Source organism: Apteryx rowi, unplaced genomic scaffold (assembly GCF_003343035.1).
Source record: "Apteryx rowi isolate R43461 unplaced genomic scaffold, aptRow1 scaffold_9, whole genome shotgun sequence".
Lineage (NCBI taxonomy): Eukaryota > Metazoa > Chordata > Aves > Apterygiformes > Apterygidae > Apteryx > Apteryx rowi.
This window is the reverse complement of record NW_020451204.1, coordinates 6,751,116-6,765,866: the sequence shown is the minus strand read 5'-3', so window position 1 is coordinate 6,765,866 and position 14,751 is coordinate 6,751,116.

The window sequence follows — 14,751 nt, the reverse complement described above, 5'->3', positions numbered from 1 at the left end:
TCTTTATAAACTCAGTGGAGGGAGGCAGGCACATCAGAGAGGGGAGCAGGAGTTAGACTGGATGTCACGAGTGCTTCTTTTTCGATACGCTTCCACTGAATTTGAGATTAAGATCTGGCAAGAAACTCTGATGGCATCTTTCAAAGCTACAGCTCGAATGGTACCTATAAATTGTGGGTGCTCTGAGTGTCGGACCTCAGAATCCCACTCAACTAAGATGGCTCTTACTGGAAGAGTGATAACAATGTTGAGGGAATAATAGAAGAAAGATTAGCTAAAATGCATTATTCTGGAGAACAGAGAAAATGTGTTTCATAGGTTAGCATGTTGCCCGTAAGCAGATCTGACAGCTTAATTTTCTAAAATGGTACTTGGGAAACTTGAAATGAGCTTTCAGTTAAGTGCAGGACGAGTGTGTCTCCACAGTTTGTTTAATGAATGGTTTCAGCCATAGCTCTCTTTCCATTGCTCTTCAGCTTCCTTATTCTCTCTCCCTTTCCACGAAATGCATTTCTAGAAATAAGTGCCACAGAGAGTGTTACCATCTATGTCTATTGGCTTGACAACTGCATAGTGTGAACAGTGGTACCCTTAGATCTGACACTTCTTTGGCAACATAAATCTTCAGGACCTGAATTCTGGGTTTCAGTGTTGTGCTTACAACTGTTTATAGTTGGCAGAACTGATGCAAAAATTCTTCAGCACACACACACAAATCCGACCTTGATGCTGTAATGGAGTCATCTTAGTACTAAAAAGAAGCTTTATTTTCATATCTGGTACACAAGGCTAGTCAGCATTGACACCCTTGCTTCTGTAAGGTGGGGGATAAACGGGACACGTCTTCCTCGCCAAGGGAAACGGAGAGGTCAGAGGATCACACAGGCTAGTGTAACACACCTATGGATCACGGTATGAGGTAGTGAGACAAACTGCTTTATATTGTTTCAGAACAGCAGTCTTGCACAGTTCTTGGAGGAACAAAAAACAGAGACCTAGATATGCTTAACAAAGCACTTAAGTTACACTGATTCATAGCAGTTGACATTTTAACACTTATATTTTTACCTACTATTACAGTGACATGAATTGTACATCCCAAACGAGGATCCCAGTGAACAAGCAGTGACAGTAGATAATGTTGCAGTAAAATACAGATGGTGTAATCCAGGGCACTCAACAAAAATGACAACAACAACAAAAAGGAATCCAAGCAGAAGCCTCCATACTCATCAGACCAAAGACGGGCATTGAAGTAAAATTTTCCAAAGTGCATGAGAGACATTAAGTCTTTCGCATAAGCCAGATGCTCAGAAAAGTCATTCTCAAAGCAGGAGTGTCACCTTTCCCTGCCCAAACCATGTGTGTGCAAACATTTGCCAGCCTGATGGCTGCTATGAGATTTCAGCTCCTAGCCGAAGGTATCCGAGGGCTGCAACTATTGGCCTGTGTGTGTGAGGGGCTGCGTGTGCATCTGCGGGAAAATGAAAAAGTCTATAGCTCACTGCCTTCTTGCTTTAACCCTCGTTTGGTGACTCACATGTGATAACGCCAGGACAGTATGTCTTAGTGCTGCTGTTATGTGTGCAACAGCCTCCGGCCTGAGTCTCTGCATAGCCCGTGAATGAACCCTCCCACCCTGGGATCCTGCTCTTTTCTTGAGAACCAGTTGCACTGATCTCCAAAAAAAAAAAAAAAAAATTTAAGCCTCAAATGCTGGAAAATCCACTTTATCCCTGTAGGAGATTCAATTCCACAGTTGCAGTCAGGAATGAGTGCCACATTTCCAGCCTGATGCTCTCTGCCTGCAATACCCAGCTGTGGATCTGTTATCCCAGCCCTCTGCTAACCTGAACCTTTTCTTCATGTAGATACAGGCAGCTGGTGATGGAGGAAGCTCCTGACACAGATAGTGTTTCTCAGCTCCTTGTCACTGATGCATATCTTAGAAAGTTTCCACTGCAAAGTGCTACATGAGTGGAAAGTGTTATCACTGTAGAGAGGAGGCCTGAGAAAATTATAGTTGAGTTTCTAGGGTTTTTAAGCTGCTAGCCATGCTTCATTGCTCAGTCGTTTATCTTTGCAGACTATGAAGGGAGAACGTTAAAGCGATTTTGACTGACAGATAATCCATGAATTCCTCCAAAGTACCCAAATATGTCGAACTTTGGCCAAAGTGTGCAGTTTCTAATGAATTATCTAGGGAGCCAATTTTGGTGTTACTCCAAATGGGCTATGACAAGAAGAGAAAAACAACCAAGCAGCTTATTGTAAAAAATATAGGGTTTAATCTTCATTATCAGCTTCCCCATCTGCAGAATTTGGGGTGTGCCCCAAAACTTTAGCTAATGAGGAAGAGAGCTACTCTGCTAGGCTGGGGAAGGCTGACCTCTGGTTGCCCACCCATGGAGACCAGTGAAGATAAGCCAGCCACCTTTGCAGCATACAGAGCGGAGCAAACCTTCCCAGGGTACAGAGCAGCTGGAAACCTTAGTGCTCATTTGTCCTAGGTTCTCTTATCTCAATGACTTTATCAGACAGTACTGACTGGCCAGAAAAAACAGTGACTTTAAACAGCTTTGAATGTCTTAAGATCCTTTAGAAGGAAGGAATACAACTCCCAGGAGTTCTTCTTTGGCTCTGCCTCCCCAGCGAGAGTGCTCAGAGCTTGAAGGACACTAAAACTTAGCAAAAGAGAGAGAAAAGGCTAGAAAGAAAGTGAGAGTGTGGCCTGGCCAGGCCACTCTGCAGTTTAGCTGTTCCCAGCCCTGCCGGGATCATGGCTTGCAGACAAATGCACAATGCAAGAAGTACTTAAAACCATCTCTGCATTGAACCAAAGGAAGCAAGAATCAGGACTTAATTCTTTACATCAAGTCAGCCAAGTGAGTTCTGTGGTTTTATTTCTGAAGTTTTTTGCCCCCACTATTCCAAGAGGCAGTGAGATGGAGCTGGCCTGGGATATCTTTATGTGTAAATTACAGTTCCAGGCAGGAGATGGCTCTCGTATAGGTGGGAGAGAAGGATGTAATGCAGTATGTGTGGAGGGGTGTGTGTTTATAGCTCCTAATTTTTTTTAATAGCTGCTTGTTGCTTGTTGTTTAGGAAGTCTGTGACTCCAAATATCATCAGAATCTCCATGTCATGTGAACACTGCACAGTTATTAAGAACGTTGTTCTTGCAGATGCAACAATTAGCATGAAAATGAGTTGTATAGCTAAAGAAACCCAAAGCTCAGCTTTGCTTTTATGAACATGCTGGGCATGAAAAAGTCTGTGATTGGGTGACATTACATGTTACACAGATCTTGCTTGTGACCTCTGCAAAACCTTTGCCCACAGGAGCATGAAAATGTAAAGCTTTTTATGTTCTTGCTCATATATGTCCCAAGGGGGTGTCATCTCTTACAGGAATCTCACCCAGTAGAGCTTAGCTCCTGCAAGCATGTCTCTCACACTCTACATTTGAGTAACAGTGGGCATCTTAGTTCTGCTTTATGTCCTACCGTTGCTTTGGAGCCTGATCCTGCTGCCTGCTGAGCACCTTCTCCTTCCACGAACCCCAGAGCACATTCAGAGGCACAGTGGGAACTCAGCGCCATGTAGGATCGGGCTGCAGTGCAGCAGCATTCAGGTCAGACTTACAATGCATTAATATTGCTCACAGAAATATTAGCTGTCAAGAAGCTTAGAATTGTTCTTTTTATGGCTTAGGGAACAGTATTATAGCAAAAAATGATGAGAATATAAATTCAAGGGGTGTTTACAAGATGGGAAAACAAGAGTCAACATAAATGGGCTATTATCTGTATTCAGCATTGCCTGATTCTCAGTGAAATGAACATGGAGAATTTGTGCTGAGTAGACTTTTTCAAGGTTAGTGTAGAAGAGAAGTTGTTCCCAGCGGAGGACGAAGAACAGACGATGATGGAGGTGAGCCGTGGTACGAGGCATCAGGATTTTCACCCCACAGCAGAGTTTCCAAAAACAAATGACGGAAGGTGACTGCGGCACTGATGAAGTTGTTTGCCTCATCATGATCTATGAACAGTCTCTTTCTCCTCTACCCCAGTCCCCCAGCAGATCTTCAGGGCTTAGTGGGGTCAGCTCCCTCTACCAAAAAATGCTGTGACTTGCCAAAAAGAGGTTGGGACAAGGTAGGCAACACAGATGAAATTCTTCAGGACTATTATTTTCAAAAAACACATGCTTTCAGAATAGCTCCAGATAATGAAAATACTGAAAAGTCATAAAGATGTTGCTTTTACAGATGTAACACCAGCACAAAAATAGAACTGTGTCTATCAAGAAATCCAGAGGTGAAATTGCAAGAAGCAAAGACATGAACACAGCAACTATTTCTTACTAAATATATTTATGAAAAAATATTTTGCTCTTCAGTACCATTAAGTCTGCTGATGACATCATCCCTTAATGCACATCGCATAAAGGTCTAGTCAGGTCAAAGAAAACATACTGGGCTGGCCTTAAAAGGAAATGTTTTAAAAAACTTTTGACACATTGGAAAATATAATGACATTCAATTTTAAAAATAGAGTGATTCCAAATACTACAATAGCTTTCATGTAATGGAACACTATAAAGTTATTAAAATTTCACTTCTACAGAATTTTCACTTCTGCAGAGGCATCAGTGAGCCTAAAAAATAAATATTGCGTATAAAGAAAATCTGGAGTAATATTTGGCTTCAAGGGCTGTATTAGGTATGCATAGTGGTTGTGCTAAATTGCAGTCAGATATGAGTTTCTAGTTCAAAAATGGTTCATTTGGTTTAAAACATATTTCCAATTATTTACCACTTTTCAAAATGAAATGGTAAGACATTTTAGCATATTTAATTTTATTTATTTTATTTTTTTCTGGAGATAAACCTACTCATTCAAAATTGGAAATAGTTTTGGTTGTTTTTCAGAAATGTTTATTCAACACATGTTGTTATTTTACTTCCAGGATAAAGTTTTATGACAAGCTCATAATCTGAGTGCTTCTAGAACATAAAATGTCTTGGAAAGCTCATAGAAAATACTTCTTACAGGAGATTTCAAAATAGTTCTATGGGAAAAGGAAAATTTTGACCCTACTCTTATTATCTGTAGTTTTGCCACTGAATTCACTGTAAAACTGGATATATTTCTGGTTAGAACACAAGTTATTTGAAAGCAAGAATGAAATCTGCGACCTGTTGTATATAGGTCAAACTATATTATGAAAATTGTCAAATTTTAGCCTTAATAATGTATGAAAAATATCTTTAAATATCCTAGGAATGCAGCCATTCCTCCTCTCTCAAAAGCAATTTTACCACATTGTTTGTTTTTTTTTTCTCTCTCTTCCTCATGATGAAATGCTCCAAGTTCCCAATACATCATGCTATTTCTATTGTCTTCAATTTAATCCACAAGTAATTGTATTATCCTTCCCCTCTATATTGATCTGGATGAGGTACTGGCTCCAGCAGCTCCCTTTGGTGCTTTTAGGCCTCACCAAAGGGCAATATCTTCAACCACTGGAATAAAGTCTGGTGTAATTAAGGACCTGATGTACGAGTTAGTATGCTGGAGACTGCATTATATGTACTTAATTGGACAGCACACTCTGTATGCACACATGCCGTATGGTTAGTCTTTATACAGAATGGGACTGTAAATGTTTGGGCTGCTACTAAAACAAAGCTCCACAACTGAATAATTAATTTGCTTTTCCCCAGGCTCTCTGGTGGGACTTAGCACTGCAGTATATGCTGGATCCCGAGCATTTCTGCAACGTGCAAAGTACCCTCCAGTGACAACTGACTGTAATGGGATAAAGTTACTGGACTTGGCCCACATTGCAGGCATTTGGCTATGGTTGGACCCTGCGTACATGTTAATACTGAGTTAGTGAGCAAAACTGTTCCATCATCTGATGATGGTTCTGATAGGTGCAAGATTTAGAGAACTATTAACCTTTCTTCTGCATAGAAGCTCAGCTTTGAAAATACACATTTGTCTCATGCTGATCATGTTTATCTGTGTATTCATCTACTGTGATTTATAAATAAGTCATCCATTTCTGGGCATCTTTGACTTTCTTTAAAATAACAGAACAGAGAAAACAGAATCACCAGCAAAAACTCCTGAGACCTCCAGCCCAATGTGCACTAATAGGTAAGACTTTCCACAGCAGGTCTTTGCACCCCTCCACCTTGATAGTCACCCCTTCTTTTGACTTGACCATGGGAAAAGATAAAGCTTGGCCCAAAAAAACTTCAGGTCAAGAACTCCAGGCTCAGGCATTTCTTCTAAGCTGAGGGCTGAGTAGAGATCACATCCCTTCACGACCCCTCCTACATAGCTATCACTAGAGTCCTGACTAGGTCTGGCATGATCTAGCCATGTGAACATCTCCTGGAAGGTCCTCAGTATCTTCATCTCTCTTGGCTTTTTGGGCTAGGTGGTTTGAGTTTGGCTTTTTTGTCTATCTGAAGTTCACCTGTCCTGCTGTTCCAGAGTGGTATGGGCAGAGGTAGTATGTCACATAACTCCTGCAGTCAGGACAGTCACACAATATGAAAGACATGAGCCTGACCAGTATTTTGTGGAATAGTGTTCCTGGCAATATAGTTTTTCAAGCAAATGCTCCCCTGGTTGTTTCCTTGCTTGAAGACAGATGAGGATCTGGGGTGTCCCCCATGTGCTCTTCAGGGAGCACACAGGGAGAGGACAGTTGGCACACTTGCAGCTTGAATTTCAAGGTGCTGGTTAGAAAAACCCGTGTTTCTTTAACAATTAGCTGTTTCTTATTTGAATATGACAAATAAATATCTTTTCATATATCACAAATAAAACACGCCGCCTATGATTTAATGTAGCTTACCAAGCTCTTTACTTATAACAAAAGCTTCAGGATTAAGAGCTCTGCATAGCAAACGTCTCTTTCTGTGTTTGAGGCACTGAGGTTCTGGGTATCTTCTAGCCCTCAGCAGGACAGCTTCCTTGCTCCTTTCACACAGGACTCTTGTTTCCAGTCTGCTATTCCTTGGTTCAGGCCTGGCTTTCAGACCTTTAGTTCAGCACACAACTGCTTGCATTTTTAGCTCCCCACAGCCCCCATCCAGATCCCCATATTTTGACCACGCTGATGTCCATCATTTTATTCTAGAGATTGAAAACAGAGGAAGAGAACCCAACTGCACCTTCCTACACTATTTTAAGCAAACTGACTTCTCTGGCAGCTCCCATTTACCATCACAGCTCCATCCCAAGCTCTCTACTTGGTTGAGTTATATGAAATACAGCTTTACCTATGCAGGTGGGTCCATGTATAGGATCATCCATAAGGCTAATCACATGAGCAAAGGGCATGCTGGGTGGCTAGTTAAACTGCTCTTTGATCTAAAATCTTCTATGCAGATTCAGTAAAAATTTCAGAAACTGTATCATCAAGTACAAAGCAATTCCTGCCATCTCTCTCTCTATCTCTTACTTCAGCATACCGAATTACTATTGCTTAAAATGAAATGCTCCTCCTTTTAATGTTTGTGGGGGGGCGTATTCGTCTTCCCAGCAAGCTTCACTAGATGGCAGTAAGAAGAGGCAAATGAATTAGAAACCACATTTTGGAAAGTGTAGTAAACCTCAGTGACCAAGCTGGTTACTCCAGAAGTAAGAGTCCATTACTGTGAAAGAGCAGCTTCCTAAAATAGATCAGGATTTATTTACAGTCAATGTCTTTCCAACATCTGTGAACACTGCAATTAAAAATAGACTTAATCTTGACTGGAAAAAATCCCACCTTCTCCACTTCTTCTGTAGTGATATAAAAGCTTGACTCTTAGCATCCCCCTCTGCTGGGTCAGTTTGTCAGGCCATTTGTTTGTTTGTTTGTTTTATTTGTTTTGAGATCCATCTTTACCTTAACCCCAGAAGAGCCTCAAAGGGTCTCCAAAGCACATGGACCCCATGTGCCCAGTATGCTGGCACCCTGCAAGACCACTGTGCTATCCGTGAGGCCTCTGGGGGAGCAGCACATGGGCAGGAGGCAGGGAGTAAGAGCCTCATAGTGGCTTTTCTGGTGCCATCACCAATAGGTTGGCTTTTCTGCTGGATGTCAGACACTCATCATCTGCCATTTGGTTCGGGCAAGAAGTCTTTAACTCAACAGTGGCTGCAACCCTTTAATTTGAAACTGGGAGCCTGGTTACTGTTCCCCTTCCCTGCTAGCAGTAGTGTCCTGCTCTGTGCAGTGGGAGTCAAGCCAACCTACCGTGTGTGCCCTCTCAGGATGCATGAATACTTTGTTAGATGAAGTGCAGGTATATCTAAAATTAATCCAACTGCTTGTTATATTGGATTAGAAGGTGCTAATTGCTGCAAGGTGACTTTTCCCTCAGAATTTGTCAAAATATATATATATTTTAACAAAACTGTCCACAGAAAGCTTCCTGGACCAGTGGGACAAAGTATGGCAGGGTGGTTAGACTTTACATGAGAAACCAGCTCCAAGCCCCCAGGCCCAGGCAAGCACTGCAGTGCTGACTCAGAGACACCTCCTCTCCAGCCCCACCTAGGAAGGGCATGACGTCTCTCAAGTTTCGTTTCCTGAAGAAATGGAACAAAAAAAAAACCCAAATTTTAAACCTTATCTTTTTAGTTGGGAGGGAATTTTTGTTTTCTGGCCAGCCTTCATCCCAAACCCTGCCAGACCCCACGAAAGAGCAAATCATTCCCTCCGTGCAATAAAAACACCTCCCGGCCTCAAATACAGAGTACTTGCACAAAGCACCCAACTGTGTGCCAGACACAGGGAACACAAGAGGGTATCCCAGGTACAAGCACAAGGCTTGAAAACCATTTCATATTTTAGCTTGAGGTAAAAACATCAGGGGAAAGGTTGTGATGCACTAAGACTGTCAACATAGTGCTCACTGGAGCAGTGGACAAGGAGGACTTCTGAGCTGCAGAGAAACATTTGCTGTCATTCATAGACAAGAAAAGAAGCCTTCATGTCTACAGGCTTTCTCTGGAATAAACATCAAGGGCAGGATATAATCTGGCTAAATGAGAATGCATGCACCAAAAAAACCACATATCTGAAATGCACCTGCTCCAATATGATCCATCCTCCTGGATCTGTGACTCTTTCTTCACGGCCAAGTGAATATCCATCTTCCATGGGAGTGGAGAGGGTGCCTACACCCAGAAAGCCCTGGAGCCTGGTGGTTGGAGCATTCTTCACAGACACCAGATGCAACCTCCGCCAGGGAAGGAAAGCCTGGGATTCCAATCTCCTGACTTCACAGCCCATAATCATAAAAGGTGTCAGGCAGTTGAAATCAGGAGATGGGTTAAATTAGATGAAGGGTGCTACCTGTGAAGGTCTCTGGAGAGGGCTGCATCTCTCCATTGACTCTCTGGGGAACTTAGACTACTGTTTTAGGAGGATCAGATCACCTGCTCAGAGCTAAGCACTTCACATTTAGGTGATGTAAGTGAGTGAGTGAGACAGAATGGATCCGAGCCCCAAGGTATACGTCTCATTATCAATTTCTCTTACAGATGGGATAGCCTTGCAAGGCCATGTTGTCCCTGGCTTCCTTGTAGCCCTCGGATGTTATTTTGAATGGAATGTCCTTTCTAAAGTATGATTTTGAATGAAATATCTGCTGCTTGGAGAGATTTACAAGTTAGGTAACACTATGCACAGATTTTCTCACCCTTCATATCCTTCCTTTCCTGTGGGACGTTTAAGTGTCGTATGGATGAACAATGCCATTTTCAGTCAAGGAAAATCAAGCTTAGTTTAACGGCAGGTAACAGCCCCCAAATGCATTCTGGCTATCTGGGGGACTGATTGTGCAATGACTGATTCATACACTGACATCAAGGAAGGTATTCCCACTGACTTTCCCAGGGTAAGCACTGGCAATCAAAATTACTCCTTTTTATTCCTTATATCCACTTAAAATGAAGTTGCTATAATGAAATAAATATATGAATCCCAGAAATTCCTTACACATGCTTGTTTAGAAAGCATGAGATGTTGTCTAAAAAGTCCTCAAGCTATCTTTCAGTCTCATTGCTATTAAGCCTCTTAAAATGGCTGCAAACAAGCTGTGCAGCACCAATGCTTGGATTTTTTTAATGTAAGAGGCAAAAATGAACTTTCAGCAATAACACCAATGTTGATAATATCCGACTATTCCATCCTGGGCATGAGCAGCCATCTTCTGCTCATAGCCCAGCTGGGACTCCAGATCTGTATCAGTTACTTTGAATGCAAACCTTTTGAAAGCACCAGCTGTGCCGTGTTAATTTGCTACTACAGAGCTTAGAAGGACCAAAGCACTGAGTTGCCTGCAACACTCATGTAATTGATGTGGCTGATCAGGAGCTTTCAAGGTCGGTTTGAGGTGATGTAATCTACACCTCACTAAGAAGATTAAACAAGTTAAAGTGAGGTTACTGCAAGCAGTGGACTATTGCATCTTCTGTAAGACTCTCTACTGCTAATTATTGCAAAGCCACTCATCTCTGCTGTGAGGAATGTTTCAGCCCTTGATTGCACTGGTTCAGGAAGCAAGGAGATATTTAGTACGTTTTAATATCCATGTCAAATACTAAGCTATAGAAATTAGCAGAGAACTGAGAATACCACCCAGAAATGGGCAGAATCAGCATTTTCTTTCCATTCATAGGTGCAGTCCTTACAAACAGTGGTTTTCTAAAAGCTTTTGAGTTGCCACGTAGGAAGATGAAAACACATCCTCCTACTTGCTAATGAGATTATGGGCTCTAATGCCCTCCTCCAGAGAGACCAGAAATCCCCTTTCTGTAGAAGACTTAGAATATAGAGGGAGGATGATTAAAGGTCAGGTCTTACCCAGAAGTGCCATATTGGTGTCTATCCCCTGGCAGCAACACCCTACTCCACACACTGAGGAATACCTGCGAACTCCCACATCCCACCGTGGTGAACTGCTGACTTCATATTCATAAATTCTCTGGAGAATATATTAATCGCCACTAGTAATGACATCATTCAGCAGAGGAGGGGAGCGTATGGCCCGTGGCACTAACCTGGATTTTATGTCGTGTGAGCCTACATTTTGGGTAATCAAAACCAGAAGCATCCACTCTCAGATCTCTCTTAAAAAGCAAAAAAGCCCTCTTAAAAAGCCCTCAAAGAAGCACATTAATGACAGAAATAGCAGAGGCCCACTGGAATCTGGGTGCTCTTGTGCATCCCATGTGCCACATATACTTTAGGCCATAACCTCTTTAGTGCAGGATGTTCCTGTGTATTTGGTAGTCCAGACCCAAGCCTGTTGGCACAGAACAAAAAATAATAGCATTCTCAGCTAATTAATGCCAACAAAGGCACTGCTTAGGAAAAGAAACATTTTGGCCTTGATATTGCAATGGGATTCACTGCAGTGCAATGGTTCAGACTGTTGTTTATCCCTACTGTGATCCTGAGGGAATGTGTGGGAGCACCTCTCAAGCTCTCAGCAACCTGGATTGGGAAGTGACCTTTTCTGTGCCCAATCTGCAGAAAGTTCAGTCAGTTTTAACCTCCTCTCCAAGCCTTCACTGAAGAGGCAGGTCTGTTTGTCCTGGCCATGAAGCTTCCAATGTTTGCAAAGGGGGCATCTTCATGGTCCATGTTGGTTTAGTTGTATTTACTACACATGTATAGATAACCAGGCCAGATGTGGTCCAGTGTAAGACTGTGATTTGTACAGTACTGTGAACCCAAAGCATTTTAGCTGTTTCCTCAAACTCTCTGACATCTTTACTATGACATCTATAAGTAAAAGATCATTTATATGTGTGGAAAGGAAGATAATGTTGATATCTTTTATACTAAATGCCTCTGATAGAATAAGCAAGAAGAAGGGGCAGAGGATAAGTAAAATAACAGCCAAAGGAGAATTGTATGGCTGATGGCACCTATAATGATGGGAAATTGAAGCAGAGGGTTCATGTCTCGGATCATCCTGGGATGAGACCTGAAGACTCAGTCCTTCCAGCTTTAAGAGATGGGAAGCTGCGAAAGTGGAGCTGGGTCTCCATCTGTGTCAGACCTAATTGTCTCAGTATAAAACCAGTGTAAGTCAGTTATTTTACTAAGCTAGTCCTGCTATTTACTACTGTAAATGAGAGGTCAGCCAGGCCTTCTGTATCTACAGTGGGCACAGTGGGCTAATTCATCATTGTTTTAACTCAGAGAAGCTGGTGAATGTCCAATGGAAAAAGGAGAACTAGGGTTTGACAGACCCAACTTCTTTCACTTTCTCTGACCTCCTCGTTTACCCTCGGTGCAGACCAGAAGTCAACTGCGAATGGCCAGGGCTGAGCTCTGATTCCAAAGTGCTGGGTAAAACCTACCCTGAGCATGACTGTGCTCTCGATCTTCTCTCCATAACATTTCCTTCTTTCTCTTAGTATCACTTTGTTTTGCCAAAGTCAATATTTCAGGTGTTGTTTGCTTTTAATTTGACGTTTATTCCCAGCATTCAGATTTTATTAATGCAGCCCCCTTTTACAATTGTTTGTCAGCATTAATCCAGGAGTGTATATCATTTGCAGCTAGAAGTTGTATAACTTCTAAAAGGCTCCCTGACATAATTTGCTGCCCTGTTAGCAGTAGCAATAATTTGAGCAATTAGCGAGGGCTCGACATGGGCTTTAACTTCTCCGTCACATAGGAATACCTCCTCGGTGCAGCTGTCACACTATTTATACTCACCAGTCAAGTCCCAGACTGAAATAGTGCCCCAAGAGAGCAGCCTGTAATCAGTCCCTTTGCAACGACTGGATGAGCACTAAACAAGTACTGGCCTTGATTATATTAACGAAGCTGCATGGGGACTGCCCATCCAGGAATCCCCAGACAGCTCCTGATAGAGCAATGTCAGACGGTCTGTGCACTCACAGCATCCTTTCCCCCGGCCCAAGGAGATCTCCAGCAGTCCCTTTGCCAACAGCCACGCTTTTGATTACAGAAGGGTTGCTTCAACCTCCTGGAAGCAGAAGCAGCTGGGAGCCTCCACCAAGAGATGCAGAAGCAACCTCCCAACTGCTCAGCCTCAGAGGTCCCCACTCACCCTCCTCTGCCTTGGTCTTTAACAGGTCACGGCTGCAGTGGTTTTGTTCCTGAGGCTAAACATATCTGTGTGACCCCTTGTATAAAGTGCAGGGCAGCAATGTTAATGGGAGACCCCTACGTCAGTAAGCACTGGGCCAAACTTATGCAGACTTGCAGAGCATTGCGTGCACATGAAGTGGCATATCACTGCCGTAGAGGAGAGCTCCAACTGGCAAAGTTGTGAGTTTTGTAACCTCGTATATTGGATGGGGAATTGAGGCAGGGATGTGACATGTTAAGGAGCATGAAAACTCGTGATAGAGCTGGAATTGCCTCACACTGTAAATGTACCTCTCCACCTGGAGACCATCCCTTTCCCTAGCCACACAGGATTAGGGCCTGAATCAGAACAGCCATGAAGAGCAACGCAAGTCCTTGACTGGCCAGTCAGGCGAGATTCAGCCCACAGGTCCTTTCAGTGCCTGTGACACAGAAAGAGATCCTCTATCTCTAGGAATAAATAACCTTATTAAACACCATGGAAAACTTCACATGGAAAAAGAGCCTGTGCAATGTCATTGCTTAATGCCACCACGTTAAATCGCTATTTTTGGATCTCATTAAAATAGATACAATCTGCACATAAAATAAATTAGCCACCTCATAATTTTCAATTCAGCTACAGATTTACTGGCAAGAGTAGTAATTAATGAACTTGTTTTGCTCTCTAGTATCAAGGCCCTGATTCAGCACAGCTTTTAGGTGGGGCTTGTTCCTGAATTCCTGAGCGGAGTTTCCCTTGCGTGGCAGAGCACAGGCCAGAGAACATGCTTGACAGGGTGTCCCCTCTGCCTCTGCGCTGCAGGCTCCAAGGGCTTCACACTGGCCAATACCCCTCTAGCTCAATCACCCCACACCCTTGGTCCTTCCTGCACACATCACGACCCATGCAGGACTCGAAGGCCACCTGCTTGGCTCAGCAGTGGCTGGGTGACGGCACTGCAAGAGTGATTGAGGTACACAGTGACAAAATTTGCAGGTCACAGTCCCTGAAGGATGTGTTTATACAAGATGGCTAAACTACATGCTTGTGAAAAGTCTGGACTGGAGGGAATTGCAGCTGGTTTACAGGTATTTAATATACCATGCTGATTTACTATAGATAGCGTGCTCAGAAGGGATCCTTATGACCATCTAATCTGCTCTGCAACATGACCTTGACCCCCCAGTCTCATGCCTGCATCATCTGTGTGAGGAAAGATTTGCTCCTGGAAGTCTCTTCTGCAGGAAGGGTTTGGAACCAGGTTCGAGTTGCCTCCTAGACTTACCTTTTTCTTATGTTGCAGTTCATCAGTAGGATTTCAGTATGAGCTTAAAGCCAAGCCAGGTCAGATCTGATGAACTTACAGCTAAAACAGCGTTGTCTGTATTTCACAGAAACAGACCTCAAGACTGACAGGTTAAAAAAGAAAGAGTGTATAAAATAATGGTAGGGTAGGCAAAACAGTGCTGTCTGTTTTTGCTTTAGGAAGCCATTGACATCCGAAACTGGAAGAATTTCATTATTTACCTGTGAGTTCCAGCCAGACATGATCAAACAGGAATAAGTATCTGAAATTAAAGTCCCTCAAAAAAGTGGAATTGAATTGCTGATTTCTCTGT